The following is a 26,378-nucleotide window of genomic DNA, read 5'->3' as shown; positions in this document are numbered from 1 at the left end:
ACGAGAAAGCGAAGCTGCTGATAAAGGTAACATTCTATGTAACAGATCGCCTCGTCCCTAACTTCTTTAAGCTTCAGACGTGACGTTCGTTCAGCTCTCCATGGAATAATTAGTCAAATTAAGCCGATCTATAAATAAAATGGTTCAAGTGCCAATTATAATTCGCATCCAGTTATATCGCGCAACAAATCTACACACAATAGGTACGCGCCATCTATTTGACGCAACGATCTAGCAATCATCGGTTGGAATGGTGTTCGAATTGAAGCCTATTGACTGAATCCAATCGTGTAATCCCAACATCAGCGCAGCCATTCGAGCTTTCCAAATATGACTCAGCACCGGAGCTAGTCAAAATTACACACTGAGCACCAATAACCATCGATAGAACACCTCGGCTCCAGCTAACTTAGGATATACCAATTGAAACCTGCTTGTAACGGCCGATCTACCAATTTCCCTTACCCTCGGCCCAATCTATGAACTCTTCGAACACGTCCGAGACATCGCCAAACAGTCAGCCCTTGCTCTTCGAGGCGGCTAAGGATGAAAAATGAATTGAAGGCGGAGAAACGTCGGAGGATCGAGGATCTTCTCGCGACTCGGGACATTTTTATTCAGCAGAAAAGATTGCAGCGCATCCGGCGGAGGCACCGCGGCCAAAGAGATACATAGAACTAGCACGAGTGGAATTGAGCGGCGGATAATTGTTTCGAACAATCCCGGGCGACGCTTTTCGTCGGTTTCCATGGCGACTTGCGCCAGGCGAACGTTCGCTACGTCGGTTGGCAATCGAAGTACACCAACAGTGGGGAGTTTACCCCTCTCTCTAGGGGAATTCTGGTGGGGGCAGAGAACGACGGAGGCGTAGGCGGGGCAAAAGTTGGACGAAGAAGTCGCGTTCGCTGGAAACGCCTCTTCCGCCCGCGTGCCGTTGGTTTCCCCTCGCCGCGTCCTCCACGCTGCAGGGGCCCGAAGCCTCCGCGAAATCGTTTCGTTTTTATTATCGCTCTTAAAACAGTCGAGCCACGACGTCGGCAGGGCACATCGATCCACATTAGCTCCTAATTTCACGTTATTACCCCCACCAGAGGCGAAGCGTAGCGCGCGACCCGCGCCGAGCCCGGGACCCTTGATTTTTCAGTTTTACCACCTTCCGCTTTAGATCCGCTCGAGTCTACCAAATTAACCGGCTGCCCCGTTCCTGCGCGCGCGATCTCTCTCTCTCTCTCTCTCTCTCTCTCTCCCTCTCTCTTTCTCTCTTGCTTTTTCAATCGCTTCGCTCGGCGGCATGACGATTAGCAGCTGCGAAAAGGGACATTCGATATTCTCGTTGGATGGTTTGATGGATCTTTTTCGATGGAAGCTGTGGGGTTGGTGTTGTTCTATGTTAAGTATATTCAGAGTGGATAATAGACGGTATATGATACAAAATGTAGGGAATTATCTTGACTCTGATGTTTAGTGTGATACAAGTAAATCCAGTGTGTAGTTTGTCAGAATTAATTTCGACTGCTCTTATCGTAAGTTAAGGTTGCACAGTACGCGTGTATAATAAGAAAAAGGAAAAAGAAATGCCAGTGGAGATTATTTTAAACGAAAAGTTTGGAATAGTAAAAGTATAGTAAAAAATTCTTGGAATTAATTTGAATCGTTTGATGTCGAACGAAATCAACTTCCCAAGCGAAGGGGATTGAGGCCGTACTGGTTAGACGATCGATTTATAGAGTTTCTGGTATTTGTACGCGGTGACAGGCATTTGAGAGATTTTTGCGAAGTCTTATATCGATTAATACCGAACATTTTCCTTTATTAGAAATTTAAAAAAACACTGTCATTTATATAAAACAGTATATTATGACTCGTATATCCCAGTATTGAACGCCTAGTACAAAGTGGCATAGACAAAACATCCGCAATCAGTTCTACTCGCAGATTTCTCTGTTACAGTTATCGGTACTGTTCATCTCGATTAATCAGAACCTGAATAGCCTTCGTAATATTTTCGATACGGTGCAACGTTGAATATTCGAAACTGAAGGCTGGATAATCGAGTGATGAGGTGTTATCAGCCGGTAGCTCGATCTATCTCTTATCCTCGTTCGTTTCACAGTGTTGTTTTATCTGTCGTTTCATTCTACAGCTTCTCTATCATACTCGACTTGTCCTACCCCTAAACTAAATACTGGTTTCCATCGGACTAGCGTCTACGCTCGAACGTAACGCGTAAAAGAGAAAGAGAAACGTGCAACAACGATTTATCACGTCAGCCTATTTTACTCATACAGTTGGAAGAAACTTTGCTCGATTCATCGGACAAAAGTCTTACGACCCCTTCCCCGTTTTAGCGCTCGCATCCAACCTGATGATTTCCTCGATACACTGTGTTACATTTACGATGACTCCACATGTATTTCTGTCCAGTTGTACACGGTTTTGTCGGCTCGTTCAATCTACGATTCCATTTCCGCCTCTTTCATCGACTTCGATCGTTCCGATCAAAACGAGCTGTACGATTAGATTAACGCTCATAGTATGGAGCGGCGACGAAAAATGCAACCAGGGAGCAATCGTTGGATGGATGAATAATCAAGGTGCAATCGGATTTCTCGTGGTTGCGATCAAAATAGAAGGCACGTCCTGCGCGAATCTATCGTGCGATGTCTTCGCGTTATCAATGATGCCATCGTCTATGGGAGCTCTGATAGGATGAAACATACGGGGACTCGATTACACGCGCATGTGCCAGTAGGCATATATCGACATTTATTGCCTAGCACGGTGGTCGATAATAGGACACGTGATGCTTGGTTATCAGTTTACCTCGAAAACTGGTAAATTCGCCTCTTGTAATCGGCTCGATTAACGCGACAGATATAAATAATATTCTCGAATTCTACTCGATATCGTTTCAAATATTTTCCAATGTAGTAGGCAATATAATTAACACCGTGATGCAATCGCAAATGACGAACTATTAGATATTTCTATATTTTCATATCTTCGAAGTTTGCGGAACGTTAAGAAAAATATGTGCTGCCCTCAAACAAACCGAACAGTTATGTTATATTAACAGTAGTACCCTCGGACATAGTCCAGGAAAATATGTTTCTCAATTTTTGTACTCGTTCAAAGTCGTTTCTATCGAAAACGTACGAGATGTCCGAATCCATTGACGTGCACACGCGATGGTGTTTGTTGCTCGTGAAACAGAACAAATAGTGGAAGATAATTAATTTACGTGGACAAAGCCAGTAACACGTTCGGTGCATGCAATCTACGAGCGAGGAGACTGTTCCTCACGCGATATCCAGTGATATTCGTACGAAACGCAGCGTACATGTTGACTGGTCTTAATAACCCTCCTCCGGTTTCCTCGGTTGTCGTGTTTCGTCGTAGGTGTATCGACTCTGCCCACGCTTGATACTCCTTCTCTATATCTTTTGATTTATTGAAATTAATCAGCATACTGTTTCAGCTTTAAAATACTTTCATTTCACTCTTAACTTATCATACGAAACTTCTACTGAAAATCAAGTAAAATAAGAATAATCACTGTTTCAAGTTGCTTTTAAGTATGTGGTAGGTTGATAACGTACGAAATGTCCATTTAGACACTAAGAATTATTCATGTAGAAACGAGCATGGAGAAATATATTGTTTATGAGTAATCTGATTTATATGGAATCGAATTTCAATTCGTACCTTTTGGTTTTACGTATCTTTTGTTAGAAACCATTCAGTGCGAATACTCAAGAAATTCGGGTGATTTATATTTTTGAGTTTTTCTAATTCTTCAATCGAACCTGTAACGAAATTTTTGAAGCGTTGAAATTTTTCACTTTGAAATTTCAACAACAACAAAGGTGACGTTATGTAATCAACTATTCGTCGTTGTCATTTTTAATTTTATGCAATTGAAATTTGCATTGCTTTTTGAAAGTAGTATTAACACTAATCCAAAAAAGAGGACATTTCATACGTTACGACCTAGTGGAACAATTCACGAGTAACACCATATATTTTATTTTCAGATATTATCACTACAAGAAAAAGGCGTATTTGTCGAAAACACATGGAAAATTGATCGAACTAAATTACACAGATAATAATGAGGATGCAATTAAAACGCTGCACGCGGGGCGCATGTGTCAAAGTTGGCGCGAAAAGTGGGACGTGTTTCTCGTGTTCCTGCGGAGAAACAGCTGTCTCTATTCCGCGGCGAATCCCTTGGCAGCAGGAAAATTAGGTACGGATTCCTCTAGTCTCGATCGGAGATGCCCGTCACGAATTAGCATTTATATCACCGTGGTACCGTGCAACGAGGTGGAAATGGAATATCCAGAACGCCGTGATAGAGACTCGCCCGGTCTTCCTGCCACGAATTAATACGTCCGTGTCTCCTCCAGCTGGAATCGATCGTCTTGTAACAGGTAATTATGCCGATGTTAATTAACGCGACTTTTAATCGCCCACGGATGTTTCGTTCTCGTGTTATCTTCCACGAACAGGCTAAATATTCTTTTAGAGAATTTTTACTACAACTTTTACTATCTTCATTTTGATATCACGTTCCTTCGGCTCACTGTCAGGTTATTTTATAAACAATGTCGTCTTTCGTTTTATTTACGGTATATTTGAACAGTAATTACCAAAATTTACAGTTAACAATTAGAATAATCGAAAATAGCGTTATCTGATACAGAAAAATCAGCGAACCTTTATGCAGATATCAAAGAATGGGAAAGAAATGTTGTATCGTTATGCAGTGAAAGCAACACTCAATAAGATAAAAAAGTATAATTGAGAATCGTTACTTCGTTCGTTATATTTTTCAGACTTGGCATTGATTTTCATTCATTTTGATTACTTATTGAAAAGCTATAGACAAAGGACTCGAAAAGGCAGTAGGTGAATACCTATTTCTGGAGTCTGCTTAAAATCTCTTACAAACGTTGAATCACTCTAAAAGACACTCTATTCGTCTTTCTATTCGCGCGAGTGGTCGTCAAAGCACAAGTACGAAAACATGGTGGCGCGGTTAAGAGTGATCGATTTCGTGTCGCCAATAAACGCGTATCATCCTCGTGGGGGTTCGGGAATCGAATAACACGCCGTATGTCGTAAGAGCTGCTTGCCTTTACCCGTGGTAGACAGCGCGCAAGAAAAATGAATCGCTAATTACGCGCACGTATCGCGCATCAGAATGCTTACGTAAAACCGTTAAAACACAACGTAGAACAGAATTTGCGTAACATGATTGATGAGGATTGTCTTTCTAATTAACGTCGAGGCAACGCTTTCCTAGTCGCTTTTCTCCCTACACGTTCGTCTCTGTTTTCTCCGAACCCTCATGATCGAACTCTCGATTCTTGTAGCACTCTCGCAATTCCTTTTCAGCGACAAACATCGTTCTTTCAACTACCATAGCTATTACCGATAATAATTTAATAAAACTTTCTCTGAATACTATGATCTTCAGCTGGCTAAGGTACACGGGTATCATTTCTATATTTTTTACGATTATTGCGACGCGAAACAATAGGCACAAGGGGCAATAAATTGTTAATTTGGTGCTTGGTACTTTCCAATTATCTTTCGAAATTGATTTATTAAAATTAGTACTTAATCTTTGACTATTGAACGATATCAGACGTAGAAAATTGATGAAGTGCCAATTACAAATTATATCAATAAACTCTGTTACCGAAGTATTATATCACGTATTAATTTAGGATTTCTCCGAATATGCTAATGTCCCGAAACAAAAATCAAGTTTCCTGTGTTCGAACTCACACGTTGTAAAATTCCCTATAAAAATCCTTGCGGTAGAATATTGTCAAGCTCGTTGTCCTCTTTGGTCATCGTTATTTGCTAATTCGCTATTAGGATGTTTACGTTGGATTGCGCGTAGATTTGAAGAAAGCACGTGGAACAATGAGTTTGCAAGCGCGGGTCACGAAACATCCCCGTGGTGGCTCGTCAAAGAGGGACACGTCAGCAGTACACCGGGCGAGTCCCCTTTTTCGGTCCTGTGGGATGAACACGGATGAAAGATAGATGGAAACGATAAGGAGAACGTTTTTGATCGGCCGCCACGTCGCGTTAAGAGATGAGCACGATGATCAGACACGTTAATTACGCGATTCCCTCGTTCGAACCGATCCTATATGACGACAGAAGCTTTGTTAGGGGTGATTTGTCACGACCCGATGCCGTTTCGTGGATGCTGTAAGTTGCTTGGCGACTGATCAAAATACAATTGTAAGAACGTGGGTGGAATCGTTCGGCAGACTCTACAGGAGTTTAAACGTTCGATTGTATTTTTGTCGGAGATAATTGAATTATAATGTATAAAAATTTGTCATACAGATTTCTGATTTTGAAAATTTTTTTTGTTTCCGATGTTTACGCTTTGTCGTATCTCTGCAAAGTATTTATTGCTTTTGGACTCGTCCCTCGAAATTCTAAACCAAATGTCTTAAAAAGTACAATTGAACTAAACACATGATACAGCTTCGAAGCTTACGAGCGTTTACAATACGATCAGTATTTCACACGTTTGCCTGAGAAATCGACTAGACCTTTCTACTATCTGACTTTTCTTCACACATAATCCTTTACCGAGTCTCGCGCCAAATTATCTTACTTTCCACCATCGAATCACAATTACTCACCGCTAATACGCAAAAAATGAGGCATTATTTCATCGGCGATCTACGCGCACGGTAATCACGTTGAATTTCCAGCGCGAAAAGCGAGGCATCGCAATCGCAGATGAGCGCCTAGCCTGGTTCGAACGAATCCATGACTCACTGCTCACGGCTGTGGCAAACGGGAAGATCGTGTCGGTAATACTTTCAGCGTTGGCCGGCTCGCCTCTCGTTTCCTTTTTTCCTCGCCTCCGTGGTCCCCTTCCAACGCCGTGGACTTCCTCCTGTCCGGGCGTCCGCTTTTCATTATCACCCAGCACGGGATCGCGCGCGTTCTCTCCTCTTGAGTGAGACATAACCACCCGAGAACGGGCCGGGGCACCTAACAAGACGTACAAAATAAATTGAGAGACGCGAGATTAATGAAACGCCCGTAGGCGGCGGAGGGCTCGAAAGGAACGCGGCTAAAAAACCGCTTCGAAACGAGAGAGATCGAGTGCTACCTGGCTCACGGGAAACGAAAGAGAACGGAGAATCTCGTCGCGGAATTATTGCGTGGCTGAACACCGATCACGAACCGAGTCTACTCGACTGGTTAGTCTAATTTACTCGTTTTTAATTAGTCTCCGCTTATCGTGATCGCGATCGCCCTCTTTTTTCGCCGGCTTTACACTTTTTTCCTCTCGCTATCTCTTCTTTTTTTCTTTTTCTTTAAATTCTGGTTTAAGAAAAAAAGAGATTGCGACAAGTAGCAGGTAGCTGGTTCGACACCTTGGTAACGTGTTCGCGGAAATTTACTCACGGCAGAAAATTTAATAAGATTGATATTGATGTAATGAGGTATCGATCACGAAAGAGGTTATTATAGGATAAGTATCGAGGAGAGGTGTTGATTCAGTAAAAGGAGAAAACCTTGGCGGGCGTCGTGAGCAACTGATCAGGAATGTTTTTCATGAATAAGCAAGTGGACGTGGTTTGAGAAGAGTGATTTATGTGTGGAAATGTTCGGGAGGTTTGTAGTTCCTGGTGATACAAAAGCTTCGGTAGCTAATTGGTGTAAGGTATTCTATTTGATTAACTCTTGATTATCGTCGTTGATTATCTAGGTAGGCTATCTTGATTCTCATCGAGCCTGCTTTTTATCTGACTTGTAATTCCAGATCTCTGTCATTCTTCAACACTAACGTTCATTTTTTACCTTAACAGCATGGGAGTAATTGGATATTAATCATATTCCTTGAGCAATTAAATTACGAAACATTAATGATTTCCTTGATTCGAATCATTTTTAATATGTTTTCAATTCTTTTCTGAATATTGATTATTTCGCTCGAGCAATTCAATTATGGAACTCCATATTTTCCATTATTTTGCTACTCCTAACCATTCGATCGGCGAATTTCTTCAATTCTCTTCTCAGTGTCGATCTTTTTCGTGAAAATGTCGAAAGAAGATGCTGCAATTTTCTGGAACCTAATAATTCCTAATGTATTTCCAAATTCTTTTTTCTTTCGCTATCCAAATCAAACGCTTTCGCGAATTTCTTCCAATCTAATCGTTCCCGACATTCCCCCAATTTTCCTCGTTTTCCGGAACTTTTGCGCGGTCGGCGGGAACGCGAAAAAATCATTCATATTCATCGATGATTGTTTCGCGTGACGTTTTTTCCAAAAGCAATTCCGCTCTTCAATGAACGAACGCCCGGGTTGTCCCGCGATCAAATGGAAAAGCCAAAATACCGGCCCCGGAAACCCAATCTACGAGACCGTCACACCAGCCACGGTGGAGAGCTCGTTAAAAAATCATCACCGAATTAAATCGAGTTGCCTTTCCACCATGTAAACAACCACCCTTCGCATATAGATTTCGAAAGGGGGATACGGAGAGAGAGAGAGAGAGAGAGAGAGAGAGAGAGCGAGAAAAGGGAGGCTCGACTTTCGGGACAGTGGCAGGCCGACCCTCGATAATAGATGGCACCCCTGGGTACCGCAAATGAACCACGAAATGCTGCCGGTGCGCAGGACCAACCTGTCATAGGTCCTGCCGAGACGCTGCACCATCTGTTCACCGCTGTGCGTGCGGATGCAACGATGCACTTGGAGAGATAACGCGAAATTCGAGGCTGCGGCTGACACGTACGCTTCACGGCCGTGTTTAATGTCGTTTCGTGCGATCGCTTATGATGGACGAGGCGATGAAGGGTGAATCGTCGGGGGTTGACCGATTAGGAACACGCCAAATGCCAGACACTCGACAAATGTCGCCGTTTTGTCCACCAGATTTCGTTCGCTTTTTAATCGACCTCGTCGAATCGCGATGGGGGTTGATATAAGACATGGTTAGATAGCATCGTTCGAGTTACCTGCGCTTCGATATTTTTATATTTAATTTTGAATCTTGCACGGAATAATCAAACTTGTACAATTTAACCACGAGACACCATTAGATTTAGTACTATTTATATAGTAATGATAGAACGTGAAATTATCGCGCACTCTAAGCCCAGTGAAAAAAAATATTAGCACTGAGTAAACGATGCCACGAGACAATGAAGGCATTATTGGAATTAGGACGATTCGCCAGATTTTGTAGCCAATTATCTTTCATAGAACATAGAGATTATTATATTCGAAAGATACAACTTTTAAATTTTGCGATCTTTGATCGTAAAGTCTTTTCATTGCACGCTGTATCGTAACGAACAATGTCGCGATCGCGATATAGGAGGGTGGCATTGTGTATAAGGGATTGGCGGTTGTAAAAGCGCCAAATGGCGGTGGTGTGTAAGCGGGGCCGCGGATAATCGAGCGTGAAATTTGAAAATTTTCATTATTGCTGAACGCGCACGCGGACCTTTCGGTTGGCTGAGCGCGGAATGGAATTTCGAACTTTGTGTAATGTGCCTCTGAAGAGTGGTTAATACGTGTGACACGTTTAAACACGCCGCCGCCGCGCCAGTTGCCACGTTTGATCGGTTTTAACGATGATACGTTGTTGGTTCCTGAAGCTGTTAACGTGCACGAAGAATAATTTCTAGTGTTAAATGAATCCGATGTGCAATTACTGGAAATATCTATCATAATGTAAGCGAAGATATTGGATAGATATCGAGAAAATTTCTATAGTTTCTGACACGTATCGATATTAAGTACACGAGTGGACGTTTGATCTTTTTTTAACTTAATGACCATGTAAATGTACGTTATCTTTCTCAAGGACTTCGATATATTTTCCAAGCTACTATCTGTCTCAATCGCTGTTTTATAATTGAGAATTTATTTCCTTGGCAATGTCGTAATTTGCATTTTAACAAAGAACAGATAAATAATGAGGGCTCCGCAGAAGGGACGAAGATTTCGAAAGCGGATCGTTTAATCGCTTTTACCACTCATTAGGCTTCCGCAGCACTTGTGTTCCAAGTATTACAAACGTGATGTTGTAACAGAAAAATAATGCCATCCAATTACAACGGCGTCCCAATTAAGTCGCCCTATAATTTTCGCGCCGCGGTACTATTCGCGCTTGGCATACCTTTTTGTTTGAACAAACAATTCATCAAGAGCTGGCGGCGCGACGCGAAATTTGTCGCTTTTAAAAATAATTGCAAAAACGCGTGTTCAGGAGCGAGCGAAGTCGTTTTCGGGGCCATTATGTCACGTCCGCATAATTAACGTTCCTTCCTCGCAATTTTCTGCACGCCCGATTACACGACCGGCCTGGCTAATTACAATTTTCGCCGGGTAATTTAAATTATTTCAACGTTAACGTCTAAACGCTGGCCAGAACCATTGAAAAAGCAGCCGTTGGACCGTGCTCGCCAAAAATCCGCATCGTAAATCCTCCAACGCGCTGCCAATCAACTTGATGGAGAATCGCTGTTTTTTGTTTATTCGTTGTCCCGAAACAGTACATTGTTAGCCTGAATGTGTGCTACCCCCGGTGCACGCTCCACGGATGTCGAGGGTTTCGCGGAGCGTGGGAGTGGGGGGTAGCACCTTCCCCCTTTTCCGTCGTTAGCTAGCGTTAAATTAGAACTGTCATGGCGGGCCGAAGTGGAACAGGGATGAGGCCACAGCAAGAGAAAGAGGCACGAAGGAAGAGAAAACCGTGCTTTCGAATATTTAAACCGACCACCCTCGAAAAACGTTCAAGTGGCTCGTTTCACCGGAAGTTTCCTCGTTAAAGGATTTTTCCTGGTGCTTTCGACGCGCTTCGGCTAAGGAAGACTTTCCAAGTCGATGAACTATGGATAGCGATGGCCAATCGCCGACCAACTTTCCAATGAAAAATTCATCCGCCCACGCAGTCCCACAATTTTAGTATCTCTGCGAGTTTCCACAAACCATTGCCCTCGGTAATTAAACAGAGTTTTGCTTGGAGAGTAATCTTTGGCGAATCGTAAGGAAGGTTTCGTTTGGAGATTCATTAATGTGACTTTTCTTGTAACAGATTCTAGTGATAAATTTATTATTTCTTTATTTTCAGCACACTTATGATACCCATATCTTTGACATACCATAGAATCGCGGTTTTTACATCATTTACAGAATTTTCCAAAATACTCTAATTCCATTTTTCCAATTTGCAGAAAGTATGAGAAGATCCAAAGTTATCCAAAACTTAGAATCTCAGCGAAACTTTAAATTTGAAAGATCTAGATTTCGTAGAAAATCTATAACTTACAACTCCTGAAACTTGGAAATCCAAAATCCTGCAATTCCCGAAAAACCTAGAAACTGTAATTTCTAAAGTGCCTAAGGTCAAGAAAACTAATCAAGACCCTGCGGCTCTACTTTACCTATCAAGAACTACTCTCAACCGCGAACCTACAAATTTCGATTTCCTTCGCTCGGTACAGAATGGTTCGGAAGGGGTTGGTCAGACTTCCGCGCGTTTCACGGCGCATACGACAGCCGGGGTTTTCGAAAATTCCGATAAAATATCGGCGCGTCATCGATACCGTGGTCGAGGAACGCGGGTACACGGGGACGTGCAGATACAGACCGCTGATGCATTTTCGTCATAAATAACGGGCGCCGCGGCGAATAAATAAATGCCCGCTGCGTGATCACCGTAACTCACAATTATGGCGGGCCGGTTTTCACGGTGCCGATATGCAACCGTGCACAATACACGCCGCTCGCCCGTCACTTTTAATTTCGCGGCCGGCCCGTTTGACACGTTTTGATTTGCGATTTATGACTACGTTCGATATCCCCCGGGAGACCGCCCTCCAACCCCCTTGGCTCGCACCCTTTGCCCGTCCCGCCCCCGCCCAATGATTTGTGCCTCTTTCTCCGTGACTTTTTTTTTGAGTTATAGATACTTTTATCACTATCTGTGCTCACCTATGCTGTCTGCCGGAATATACGCCGGGTGAATAATAATTCGTGGATTTTTAAGGCTTGCAGATGCAAAATGCTGTTCGTTGTTCGTTTCTTGAAAAATGGATTCTGTCCGACAATTTAATGCCACGCAATTAGGAGGAATATTTGTGACAGATTTCGTTTGCATTGAGAATAAAATTCCGATATTTGAGATTATCGTTGTTATATGTGGAATTGTGTATACTGATTTTAACTAAATACGTTGGAACATTTCGCTTGTAATTTCAAATGTATCATCCATTAGCGTTCGTTGTTCATTTCTTCAAACATGGATTCTGTCGGGCTATTTAATGCAACGCAATTGGAACAGAAACTCGTGATAAATTTCGCGTCTGTTATTGTACTACTAAATAAAAATGATTTTTGTGCAAATTCTATCCATCCGAGATAATTCGATTACTATCGATATCATCGCAAATTTTAATTAAACTAATTAGAATACTCCTTTCCTGATTCTCGATGAATCCTCGAAACGTGTTTATTCACGACAAACAGTTTGGTGGAAAGCATAGTTAAAACAGTGCAAAGCGGAACAACTTCCTATGAACGCTTAACCAGATTAATCCCAGGATGACAGACACTGGTCTGGGAGGAGCGGTTCTTCCACGAAGTAGAACGTCGAAGTACGAAAGAGGATGGGGGTGGTGGTGGCACGAGGTCGACGATAGGGGTAAATGCCAGGGGGTAGAAAGTGTTGCAGGCGTACAGGTGCCACCAGGGTGCCGTTACTTTGCCGTGCAGAGCGGCGGAAAATTGTTTACTGGATTGTTTAAACGAAATTTACTAAAGCTTACTGATTTTATATCACGGCAACGGAGCCCCGGGGAGCCACCCCGGATTATACATTAACGAAGTTAGCTGCGGAATAGGGGCGTAGAGAAGGCGAGAGCAAGAGAGAAAGAGAAGAGAGAGGACGAGCTCTCAGCTAGTTGGAAATTAGCTTTTCACTATAATCGTCCTGTTATAAAGTCGCAGTTAGCGGCGACTGTAAAGAGTAAACGCGAAAAAACGACGGTGGTGAAATTGGTCGGAATACAAAACTGCAAAAGAGTGCGGTGCACCACCCGATGAAGTATTTTTAGTAACTCCTATCCACGGAATTCGTGAAATAGCGCGGTGTATTAAAGATACGTTTCCTTGGAATACTACACCTCTTCGTTGCAGCTTGGTTGTTTCATGGTACTGAAACTCCGTGCACACGAAATGGAAATGTGGTTAAGCGGATGTTTTAAAATATGAAACGCATGAAGATTTAGAAGATAGCCGGTTCTTCCATTAAGAATAAAGGATTCAAAGTACCATAAAGAACAATGTAAGACAAGAAAAAGAGATTCTGCGGTAAAGACACGGTACTTCTATCCTTGGAACACGATCTGAGCATTTTTCTTGAAACATTTGCAACACGTGTCCTGTTTTTAAGATCGGTTGGGATTTCTCTGCCCTTTCAAGATCATGCCTTTGGTGCCTGAAACGATTTTCAGCTTTTTCGCTCGGAATTCGAAGAATTTTTGAAATTTTGCATCTCACAGAAGCTGTAACGACGTTGGCCACGCTAGTCACGAAAATAGAAAAAGAAAGAGAATTTCAGAGGGTCTAGTGTCGATGAGCAGGAAGTTTGAAGAATATTTATGGGGGTTCCATATGCCGTGGCGCGAATCGCCACCGAAAACGGACCGATAGACCCATCTGGTCGAAGTGGCGATCGTAATGTCCCGTCGGTTATCACCTATAATTTGAGGTAATATATTATCTGGTAATTCACTGCTCATTGGTATAAGATGTAATTATGAGCGTAACAGGCGCATCCCTCGTGAGCACGTTTCACGTTCGCCACATGTTTTGTGGATGATCGGCGGCGACTCTCGATCGGCAATTTTTGATTTCGATCTCGCTATGCCTAAATCATTTAAGATGAGGCCACCTTACGATCGGTATAACTTAATCCGGCAGGTGAACCTCCACCACTCTTTTATTCTCTATATTCTCCTTTTGGCATCAGCTTTGTTATATTATTTTTTCCATAGACTGTTCAATGTTGAAGTCATGGTAAAGTTTGATAAGTCGACAAAAATAGAAAAGCAGTGAGAATTAACGTTAATGTTTCATAGTTATCGAAACCTTCTTTCAAAGTTTCATCAAATTAAACATAAAATTGTAATAAAAGCTTCCCTCTAAATTCACACGTAAGTTCAGGAATCGTACTGATAAATTTCATATATTAAAAGCAAAGAAACATAAAGAAAAATATAAAAAGTGTACGAGAAACAAATCTTCGTTTCGATTCCATCTCTTTAGACGTGCTGGGAGGAATATGAATCTCCATAAACAACCACAGTCTAGTAATTTCGAGGCTTATAGAAATTGAAGTTGAGAAATATTTCTTTCTTGTTTCTTGAGAAATTCGAAAAGAGACAATTAGCTTCGGGGTTAAATACCTGCCTCCCTTTGGCCGGCACCGAGATAGATTAGACTCGTAATAAAGTGCTGGGGGTGTAGTCACGTTGGAAACGGTCCACGAGGGAGCCACTAAGGCACCGCTCGTTGGAAACTGGTCTGAAACAGATTTAAACTCGTTTCCTCGGGGCTGCCGCGAAAGTTTCTCGCGTTTTAATTAGCCGACCGAGCACCGCCGTAGAATCCGCACTCTGAGCGTTTGAGGAAATTTTAAATAATCTTCCATCCTCTTCGATTTATCATCGGTTCAAGGCCAACAAACAACGAAGTGGAAATAACAAAATTCATTTTCTTTTTTTCATTTTAGAAGTCGATCGAACTTTCTGACAAGGGTCTTCTCCCTTTTTTTAAATTAAAAATAATCCTTATATATTTATGCGATACGAATGGGTGATCGGTCGTTCATGTTCTTGTTGAAGCAAAATACACAAAAATTTAACTCGTTCTTGCAATATATAAGAATTTTTGTTACAGTCTTTTAGGAATTGTCTAAACCTTCTTAAAAAAAGGAAGGAGCTAACGTAGGACGATTCATCTGTATTTTAATATTTAATTTCTGTAAACGAAACTTTTTATCAGATTTTTCATCGCACACCCATGAATTGCTTCCACGTATAATTATATCTATACCAAGTAAAATTATTCAGTCGCCCTGCGTCTGTAAACGATCGCGAATATCCAAAATCTTTTACCGAATTACACCTCATAAACATTCGAACGAAAGGCGATTCAGAAAATTACTATCCCCACAAGAAGAACCACGGTCGTGCACACTATGACACGCAAGAACATCAGTGATGTTCCGAATGAATAAGAACGGGCGAAGAAAGCATAAGAAGAAATTCGTTCAGTCAGCGGGATGGAGGTAATTCGTGAGGAGAAATTACTTAACTCTCGGATGATACATAAATTAAGTCAGAATCGTAAAGGGGTCCGTGGCACAGTCGCAGCCAGTTAGCGTGAGGGTGCCCCAGGGGGCAGTACACCCCTGCCACCGTTCTTCCTCCTTCCGCCTCTCTATCTGTCCGTCTGTCTCTCTTTCTCTCCAACTATGCTTCTCCCCTCCCTCTCTTTTTGTCTGTCCGTCTGTCTCTCGCTCTCAACCCTTTACGATGCTACGCCACTGCCTAATAGAATTACCCTCGGAGCTGAAGTTAGTCGGGCTGGATTGAAATTGCCATCGCATTTTTAAAATCTCGTTAATTAAGGCACACCGTGGCCGCGCGACGAGTTCCTTCGCCTCTCGTATGGATTAATACCAACGACGTTTCCTTTCTCCTTCCTGCCTATCTCCGTGGTTTCTGCCCGGATGTGCAGGATCGTTTCATTCTCGCGCGGTCTGATTAACATGATACCGGTAATTGTATTATCTCGTTCGTGGCGCGAATTTTTAGATCGCAGCACGATCATGGGGGAGATTACCTCGCAGGGAGAGGCAATAGGCTGGCGATTATTTTTTCTCTTTTTTCACTTCTTTCGATTTTTCCCAACGTCTTTCGTGTAAAAGAATTAACTGATTTCTTTAGAAACGGTTTTGCACGTTCTTGAATATCAAGTTACTCTAATTTTTTATTTAGGAATTCCGGGATTTTTATTTTTGTAGAACTTACAATCAGGGGAAAGATGGTACGAGTCTTACATTTGGGAGAATTGTGATTAAGTGATTAGTATGCTTTCGTATATTAAAATATTTCATTCGCGACGATTACAACATTAAAGTCCTAACAATTGATTAGAATATTTCCTAGGTAAACACATCCGTCAAAGTAAGATTGTTTTGCTTACAGTACTTTGTCTTACGACTAAATAATTTGCATAATTTACACTTTAATTACAAGGTTAACTTCCTCCGCTCTGACAGTGAAATAAAACATCACCCAGCGAATATTCCCAAGAAAAGACTCTGTGAAATGGCCCCACGTCACGCGAAGCGCCCTCCCGTCAAAAAGCTACCCCACCGTTGGCCGTTTCGTCCCACGTCACCCCGCAATCTCGTTACCCAATTCAACCTCGACGACGTCAGTCCTATCAACCTTACACGCTCGCATCTTGTGGTCGCGAAATTACCACGATTTCACGCGTTTCACGTGTTCCTGTCCGTCTTTCTCTCCCTCCGAGTCGGAAACAGGCCAACAGACACGTATGGGGTGACCAGGCCTCGGCAAAACACCGGGCCAGGAAGGAGAGGGCCAGCAGTCCATTAAACCTTAAGTCCCGTGTGAAGCGATGCGTCATTGAGATACATGAGGATCTTCGTAATAATAATTCGCCTGGATTCGCGTTCCACCCCTGATGGGGTTGCTCCGGCATCGTGTAAGTAGGGTAGCCGAATATTCGGTCCCATATCTATCGCGGATTACGAAATATGTTCCCTAATCCGCGAACGCACGCCCACCGTGGCGTGTAGCCGGCTTCTCTCATGGGAATCGGGATTATTGTCCGCGATAAGCTAATTTTTCCTCTTCTTGCGTGGCGTACCGCGCCGGAGTTCGCTGGGGCTTCGGGGAAAATTGGAAAACGACGCCGCGCCGTCGCTGCACAGTAATAATCATGGTAATGAGACACAGGGAGACGATGGAAAGACGGCACGATCCCCGAACAACACCGAATTGTGTGCGCTAGCTCGTCGAATATCGTTGGTTAAGCTTGGTTCGTGGTTACTTTTTTCCAGCCGGATTATTGAATCGTGCACGGATAAGCTGGAGATGGTGAGATAATTCGTGTTAGGAAATGTGGATGTAGGAAGGTAAGGGGTTACTGGGAAAATTATAGAGAATGATTTCTAAGGATAACGTTTGGGATTTAAATATGGAATAGAAAGATAGATTTAAGGGATAATTCATATTTCTTCCTTCAAAGAATAAACCTGGAATTAATACGTTTTCTGAAAGTTTCAATAGTAGCGCTTTATAATACTTGAAAATTATTTCTTTTTATTACTATAGAGGACTTAGGTCGGTTAAATAGATTCAAGTAAAAATATCATCTCTTTCAATAAAATATACAATGCTCCTATCAGACGTGTGAAGCAAGTATTGCGTAAAAATTAAATAAACAGAGTCTGAATATCAGGTTACGTGAAGCAGAAGCAGAGAGATGGCATAATTGCCAGCGATTCCCAGCGACGAAACTTTTTCTCCATGAAAAAAAAAAAAAAAAAAAAAGAAAAATCCCATGGAGCCGCGATTTCCATCCAACCAGGGAAAAATGGCGACGATCGGCCGTGGATGCTCTAACTCCTTATTTATTCCCGTCTAAAATCTCATTCCCGCTGAAATATTTGCTCTATACCCAGCGGTACGTGCATTCGCCGTATGATTTTTCATTAAAGTGTCTCTCGTTGCTGAGATATGGCCGGCACATTGAATGTAGCTACTCCCATGAGCGAGAGAGACCGGTGTATGAGAAATTCACGGGATAAAGCGCGACCACGGAAGAGAAATATAGCAGAAGCAACGAGGCAAAGGCAGAGGATCAGAGAGAGAAACGTGTAGCCGCGTTTTGCACAATATTGCGCCGGTGATCTACGGCCAGCCTGGTGTTCCCACGAGTGCGATAAAGATGGTGCCATGCAAAGTTATGCAGCACAAAGAGAAATGGCCGAATTGCTCTCCGATTTTCTTGCAAAATTCGTTTCGCCATTACCGGCCTCCCCCTTTTATTTTTCCACTTTCGAGTTTCGACGTTAGAGGAATAGTATATGTGTCCTTCGGTGCTTTTAGTTATTTCTATGATCTTTACTTAGAATCAATCCGTAAATTATTAATTATATCTAGTAATATTAAAATTTAAATTATTTTCTCACAATGGAGGAACTATTAACGTTTTAAGACGAAAATAGTTTTCTATTGAAGATGAAACATTTGTTTCCCTGCTACTCGTAATAGATCTGCACGAACTTACAATACTTTAATCATAGAAACACGAAATAATATGTCAGCAGTCGTTAATATATGATTTAGAATAATCCGAAAATTTTATTAAAACTTTTAATAAAGTTTGTTGAAACTTAAACTTAGCTTAACTTCGATCACTTAAATATAATTCCTGAAAGTTCAAAATACATCGTAAATTTACCATTACATCTAGCCACTTATGGCACTATGCCAGCCTCCATACAACAGTCAAAATACTTGCTCATCACGAGCAATCGTCATTCGGCGACAATGGTTCTTTTTGACACAGGAAATATCGAAAGATAGGCCCTATTCGGTTGACAATGGAGGGTCGAGAGAGCCACTCGACTTTCCCATTTCCTGGGCAAACGAGGAGCAGCGCGAGGTGCACATGGCGACAATAGACTCTCATCGACGTAGCCCCACTTTGGCACGCTCGACCGGAAGTCAAGACTAATGTGTTTGATCAGGACGACCTGACACGAGCGGAGGATCCTCCGGCCTCGTTAGCGAGAACTCGATATCCGCTTAGCCACGCTCACCACGATTTCTCACGTTCGAGCGTTACGAGCAGAAATACCTAACGATACAACCAGCTGATCGATATGTTTCTCTCCACTAGAGGTTCCAGGTGATTATTTTACGAGATGAACGCGATTGGAACTAATATACTCGTGATTCGCTCTTTTGATATATTAAACGGAAAATGTACTTTCCTTATATGATAGGTTTAATAAAGTTGGGATTAATAAAAAAGGATACCAAATACCGGAATTTAAGAAAATGATGGAAGTAACGTATAAATATAAGAACTTTGAGAAATAAAATAAACAGCATGTTGCAAAACTCGTTTCCAAGAGAATATTCATATCATACTCTAAAACGTTAAGTCTCATAAGAATCTATCTATAACATGGGAAAAATAAAAGACCAAATAGGAAACTTCCAATTCTTTGTGACACATAAAAAAGAAAATGTAGAAATTTCCATGGGAGACAAACAAGATACTTTGCAATTCTTTCAACAAGAACCATCAACTTTTATAAGCTTGATTATTGCTCGATTATTCTGATTCACAAGAACACTTAATTTCGCATGAAGCTCCTTGAAAAATAAACTAACCTATAAAATGGCGGAATATCTTGGAGATCATCGAATCGTGGCTTGCGTCTCCCCGAAGGCGGCCGCCAGATCGATCATCGAAATTCCCAGGCATTCTCACGCGTGCGAAAAGGGCAGGAAGAGAGCGGGGCCTGGAAATCCATTGATTCGCGTATCATCGTAATTTCACGGCGCGTTACCTACGCGAAATAACTCGGGGGACCGTGGCCTCGTCGACGTCCTATCTGGCTTCGGCTTTAAACAAGCCACGAAATTGGTTTACTTTTGAGCTGGATGCCACCCCATCGTCTGGCCGGGGCGAGTTTTCTCCATAAGCGAAGAAGGGCGACAAAGGGAGGTCGGAGGAGGATCCCACGGGCTTCCGTCAGGGAATTAGCCTTTTAAATTGGCTCGCCTACGCCCACAAACTCAATGCTTTTCGTGGATCACGCGGTTACAAGCGTACATGGAACTTGCAACTTAATGGTCTTTTTTACTAAGTGCTTCGATTACGCTCGCCATATTGCTGGAAACAGATTTTATCGTGGTGAAGAAACTCGAAACTCTGCTGATTGATTCTTGTTTAACATATGAGAAGGCAAGTATTTTTTAAGAGGATTTTTTGGAAAGAGAATTGGAACCACTTTTATTATCATTAATTTATTTTATTATTAATTTATTTTTATTATTATCAATTAGATAACTCTGGTAGAGAAATGAGTATTGTTCTCGAAGTTAATTTCAAGACACTAAATATCATATTTTTTATAAGCATAACTTGTGTAATATATGTACCTATATTTAAACGAAAAATTATTATTTTTACTGGGGATTCAAATTATTCAATTCGATTGAGTTACCCTGTATCATTTAGAAACATATTTTCAAATCCTAGTATTTTGTTGCAATAAATTTCCGAATCAGCTTTCGAATATTATTTCCAAAGTAACTCGTCACAGTATCTAATAAAAAAAGCGTCCAGCGCCAAAAATTTCCAGCAAATTCGAGAAACCCGTGTTCCTTGTTTCGCCCCGAAAAAAAGGCATCTCCAGAGCGCAGCGAGGTCAGCCCGGCCATTGGAAAATGGTTCAATCTACCGACTCGTAAAGTAGATTCCATGACGATCTCACCCCGCAGCTAGCACGTCGTGTTCAGGAATTGCGGCGAACAGAGAGAAGAACGAATCCCAAACATATTTTCGCCAGGTTGGCAAATTCTCTGGCTTTTGGTGTGCGGTATCGGTGGCTGACCGCGGGGCTGGTCACCTCCCCTGGCCAAGCCTCTCCCTGGGGGATGTTATCCTTGCGGTCTTGGCAGGACTTCGACCCACAAGTAAACGCATTCTGAGTGGACGAAAGAGAGGGGAAACGCGAGGGAAAATCGAGGAAAGAGCTAGACGAAGACAGGATCAAGCTGGACTATGAACATCGGATGGATGGAAGAAGATGAACAGAGTAGCAAAAAGATTATTGGAGTGGTGAAGGGGTGCCATCGAGGTGGGACTAGATGGCAAAAGTCCACGTGGAGAATCAGCTTGAAAATCCCGTAATACGTGTATCTACATAGCCATAGAGAGGGTCGAATTCGTTGCGTAGCCCGCGGCCGAATTCCCATGGGTGCCATAACGGGGCGTCTCTACCCTCCTGACACCGGGACACTAGGACCACGAGAATAACGGATCCCTTTTGCTGTTATCGCGTACGAGGCACCAGGACCATATGGACAAGTGCATACGCGTTAAAGACAAACCCTCCCCTCTCTGTCTCTATCCGGTCTCCGGTTGCTTTTTAAACGATTTTATACGGTTCGGTGTTTGGATGCCGCGCGTTTTTGATCTCGTTAATGGCTGTGTTAAAGCTGTGCTCGTCGCAGTGACGAAAAACGTGATTACGTTGAATCGTGGAATTTTACGTGGTTTCGTGTTTTTCGTATTTGGGTGGAATATTAATTATTTCATCTTTTTATGTTTTATCTGAATTTGTTTTATTACTATCGATTACCGTTTTAGTGAATGAACTAAAAGCCAGTGACTGTTGTGAAGTAATAGTACAATAACGAAACAAAGTTGTGCTATAGTGAAAAGGGCAAAGAAATAATTCTTGGGAGCGTTAAAATGTCCTCGAAAATAATATAAAGTGTCAGTAAGAAATAAGTTTCTGACGTGGCGTAGAAATTATCGAGAAATGGAAATATTTCTGCTAAGAAAATATCTATAGAAGAGGAATAGACCATCGAGAAGGACAGAAGAAAGGGAGGAAGAAAGAGAGGAAAGAAGAAAGAAAGAAAGGAAGCGCGACGATTCTTTCTGATTTCGAGCAGCAGGGTGAGAAGACACGAAAGCGATATCGCGTATACGCATCCCTCGAGGGGTGCGATGGTTATTTTTATTTATGAGGAAACCACCATGAAAAGGGAGCCACCGACGGGCGACAAACCCTCGTGGCAATCTGTTGGGATTTCCACAAGTTGAATTCGCTTGGTCGGCATGCCCGGGGCGTGTCAAAACTTAACGATAATCGTATTTCCTTTTTCTTCGTTGGTCAGACCTATAGAAATGGAATCCTTTGGAAACGGCTGCTTTCGATTTGTAAATTCCATATAAATTCTATCATTTCATTAAACTTCGTCGGTCGTCCCGTTGGCCCGATCGTTTAATGGAACACGAAGTGTGTGTGCCTGATAATTGAAAGTTCGCCGCGCTGGAAAATATCCCAGTTAATTATAACGTTAATGAGACGCGTTTAGATATCGGATCGAGGGTAGATTTAAGCCTTTCGCTGTTCAAAATAAAAAAATATATATATATATATATATATATAACGTGGAACATTTTAAAACTATTTTTCATTATTTTAGTTAACAACGAAGAAGTTAATGACGATCCCTTGTCAAATCGCGATTACGACTTTTTCATTCTTGTTAGGACTGTTTCTTAACTATCGTACAGGGATGCTTTTTATTTTTTGGTCGTATGAAAAAGTGATCAAGAAGGAGATCATATTTTTCTCTGGCTTATCTCTGTACCTCTCGCTTTAAAAAATAAGGCTGACAAATATTTCTTAGTCCATAATCTCTGAAGAACACTCTGTCGTCCCTATAGACCGTCCTGTTATCAGATAACAGGCTAATTAATTTTGTTGCTAATTGCCACGGAACACGCTCGTGTCAGCATTAATGGTGCGCCTCGTTATGTTTCAGAACGTCTCGAGGAATCTTAAAAGAATACTTCACACCCCACCCCCCGCACAATTTTGATCAAACTGAATAAAATATCAACCTATTTAATTCTGTTCAAAGTTTTCTTCCTGCTATTTTTAACTTTATTTAGAGAATCGTGATAATAGTATTTTCTTATCGATTATATTATCGATCATATACATTTTTATCGATTATATACATAATCTTTTTCTTTCATCAACGACTGATGTCGAAAATCGAAGCAGTAGCCACCGCTTCTCGAACCAATTTTCTTCGTCGGAGAATATCGTCTATGAGTTAGATAAGACTCGCGTTTTCACTGATCCTATCGCATATGAAATATTCGCGGAAACTCTGACGAGAATTCTCGCGCGTCTCCTCAGGATCGCGTGCCCGTAATTGGCTCTTCGCCAGCTCCTCTCCTCGAGCTTGGAAACCGGTAACGAGGTGGAACCTTTTCGCGAAAGCGAACGATCGCTCTCTCGTGCGGAGATAGCCGAGAGATGCCTTACATCGAATCGGCCGTGGCTCGCTCTATTTGCGTTTCAGCGCACGCCATTATGCGGTGTGTTTGCACGTAGAAGCGGATAATTTAATACCGGCCCCCGTATCATCGAGGGGTCGACGAATCACCTAGGAATATGGAAATCAGCTGCTGACGATCGTCAGGAGCATATGGAAAATCGTTCCCTTCTCGCTATGGAAGTATCATCAAATACGCTTATTCAAAAAATAATTTTTCATTCACTGAGCTGAATCACTTTTCTGAATCACTATTTTGTAAAAGGCTCGAGTATCCTTGAAAACAAATATGGATAAATCATGTATCGTTCTCTTAATAGGAATTTTACATTTAAATGATACTTATGAATTAAATACTGAGGATATCGATGAATGAATTTCTTGCGATGGACAGATTCAATTGACGAATATTTATGAGTTTCTTACAGATTGGTTCCATAAAATTTGCAACAATTTATTTTTACCATCGAATTAATTAAAAAATCTAGTTTAGTTGACCGATTATGTTAACGACATTAATCATTTAATATAAGAACGATGTCTGGATGTTTATTCTCTGCAACGACGATTTAATATCAGGAAAGTTGACAGTAAAACATAATCCGTTTACGATACGACATTACCTACCCCATTGCGTGACAAAAGCGTCGAATTCCGCTCTGATTCCTTTATCCTGGTATCATCTTGGGAACCATAAGGAGTCGAGTCGCTCGATACGATATAATGTCATAGTCTAGTGTATCGAATGGAAGCTCAGAGCGGCCCTGATCCGCGTGTAATTCGTCGTATCATCGAGGGTGGGTATGGTCGTGTGGTTGTTCCGGGGTTACTGGCGTCTGGCAGAGCTCGAACGTCGCCATCTATCCTTCTATTTGTTAGCGGGCTTAGCAAATCATCCGAACGAGCTTACCGTTGCCTGGAACGAGGGTGCTAAGCCGTGCCTTTTGCTCGTCTCGCGCCTCTCAAGCGTTTCCTTCGCAATATCGACGTTAATTTCGACTTAAGCTTGCGATCGTTGTGACGTTGTGACGTTGTAACGGTGACTTCCATTAGCGTAAATGTTATTCCATTTTTTCTCCATTACAGATAAATCTGATCGTTCGAACCGACTATTATTCAGTATCTTATATTTTTGGAATCGTTACCTCTTTCATACGGATCAGCATATTAAAAAGAAGGAATCAGTGTAGAATTCGTTCGTCTCAGAAAAATGTTTTGGCCATAGATCTATTAAGATGAAAGAAGATAAGAAGCATCTATTCGAGATTAAATACTTTTTTTTATAGAATTTAATATCGAGAAATCTGGACATATAAACAAGGATGAAATAAAAAAGGAAAGGGAAAGAATTATCTCCTCCACAGCGATATTCGTATTAATAATCCCCGAGGTCGTCAAGACGGCAGGCCATAAATCCACGAAAAATCGCGGCGTTCGAAAGTCACTCTGCCCGCCTCCTCGCCCGCCGTGATCCAGTAAATCAGACCGTAAAAAAAACCACGAAATTTCACGGTGCGGAAACCTCTTGGATCGGGGCAGCATGGTGGCGCGAGGCCGCCAATTTAAACTTACAAATTCGGCCATAAAAGGAACGCTGTTCGGAGTGCTTGGGTCACGCGTACCATTTAGAAAAAAAAAGAAGGAAAAACAGAGAAGGGAAAAAATCATAGACAAGGGTGAGACAGAGAAAAAGAGACAGAACAAAGTTCATAAAGGAGACGCTTAAAAAACCAGCAACCACCAAAGAGAGGGGGAGTTATAGGTGGAGTACGTAAGAGAGAAAAGGACGAGGAGAATTTCCACCCTCGCTCGACAATCGAGCTCGTATTTTCCGATTAGAGGGTGGCATTCACTTATAAGCCATACCATAACACTTGTCCGCCGGCCGTTATGAGCCCTTACAGGCCGCGTACAAGGGGTGAGCAGCGCGCTCTGCTCCATCGTGTTGCCGACGCCGCGACTCTACTCCAGGGGGACAGATTTACAGCCACCTTGGGTACTGATTTACTCGAGGTTACTTACGAGGTGACTCCTGTCCGAATGGGCCGCATTGCAACCCCCGAAATACGCGAGTTTGCCTACAGACGCTGCGCCACATGTTACTTCCACGTGAGTTTTTGGAACATGTAAAATATACACATGTTCAGTGTATGATTTATAGGAAGTTTTAGAAAGTGATTTAGGTTTTTTTTTTTAATTTGGCATTTCGGAAGGTTCGATTAACGCTCTGTTATTTGTAAATTCGGTTTACTTAGGAGGGAAAGGCGTTGTAATTCATTAGAGATCTGCAGCCTTGTAATTAGTACAGTGTCAAGTAGAAGATATAATAGAAAATATAGAATTATATTATTGAACAGAGATAGGTTGTTTAACGGTCGAAGCACCCAACAAGATAATTATTCGGTTTTACCTAATTTTTCTGAAAGTGTCTCGATATTTATGGACGAAGGTGTATATAAACACGTTTGTTAACTTTCGCCATAAATAATTCTTTTGCTTCTATAATTACGGTCTTGTGAAAAAGGGCAAAATATGGAACACACGACGTAACGTTTGACATTGCGATTATCGTTCCTACGTTAGGGGGTTTTCAAGCTCGTTAAATTTAACCAAAGTGTCTGATTTAAAACGTTTCTTTGTGTCTCGTTCTTCTTTTTAATTTTTTATTAACGGACCATTTCCGAGGAGCATGTAGGATTTCGGGAAGGTAGAAAGAGACGAAACGACTTTTTTTTGCCATCGGCTCGCGAATAATCATCGATCGGATGATTTATGTTATTTCGAAGCCTGCTGTTTTATCATTACACGAACCATCGGTTGTTGCTTAAATATGTAATATGCCAGCTTGGTAAAAAGCAAATTACAGTGAAACGTTGGATGCGATTATAACTGCATCCTTCACTCCTTATGATTATGTCAATCCAATGGTTACATGTGCTTTGCATACGCTTAAGCATGGCCCCTTGCATTGCTGGTAACACAATTTACGTAGCGGTTTCTCGAATCATCCGAACGATGGTCGTAGCGAATTTATTTTTCAACAACCAACGTGTATAATATATGTCAATTTCAGTGTAGAAATTCTTATACTAAATTCGGAATTAAATTGAACAATTTTCTTTATTGCATTTTGCAGCACGAAGTACAATTTAACATCTTTATCTTCC

At 41.8% G+C, this 26,378-nt stretch overlaps 1 protein-coding gene across 2 annotated transcripts in view; it reads left to right on the top strand.

Annotated features, from left to right (window-relative positions):
* Window positions 1-4,042: 4,042 nt before the first annotated feature.
* The window catches only part of LOC138186801 (uncharacterized), a 102,442-nt gene continuing 80,106 nt past the window's right edge, over window positions 4,043-26,378 (top strand). For both annotated transcript variants that reach the window (XM_069127018.1, XM_069127017.1), the window contains exon 1: window positions 4,043-4,433. The gene's annotated coding sequence lies outside the window, so the exon portion shown is untranslated. The remainder of the gene's footprint in view (window positions 4,434-26,378) is intronic.

Source organism: Bombus flavifrons, chromosome 14 (assembly GCF_040668555.2).
Source record: "Bombus flavifrons isolate JBK064 chromosome 14, iyBomFlav1_principal, whole genome shotgun sequence".
In the NCBI taxonomy this organism is placed as follows: domain Eukaryota; kingdom Metazoa; phylum Arthropoda; class Insecta; order Hymenoptera; family Apidae; genus Bombus; species Bombus flavifrons.
Note: the sequence above shows the minus strand (reverse complement) of the source record. Positions and strands in the feature narration are given on the sequence as shown.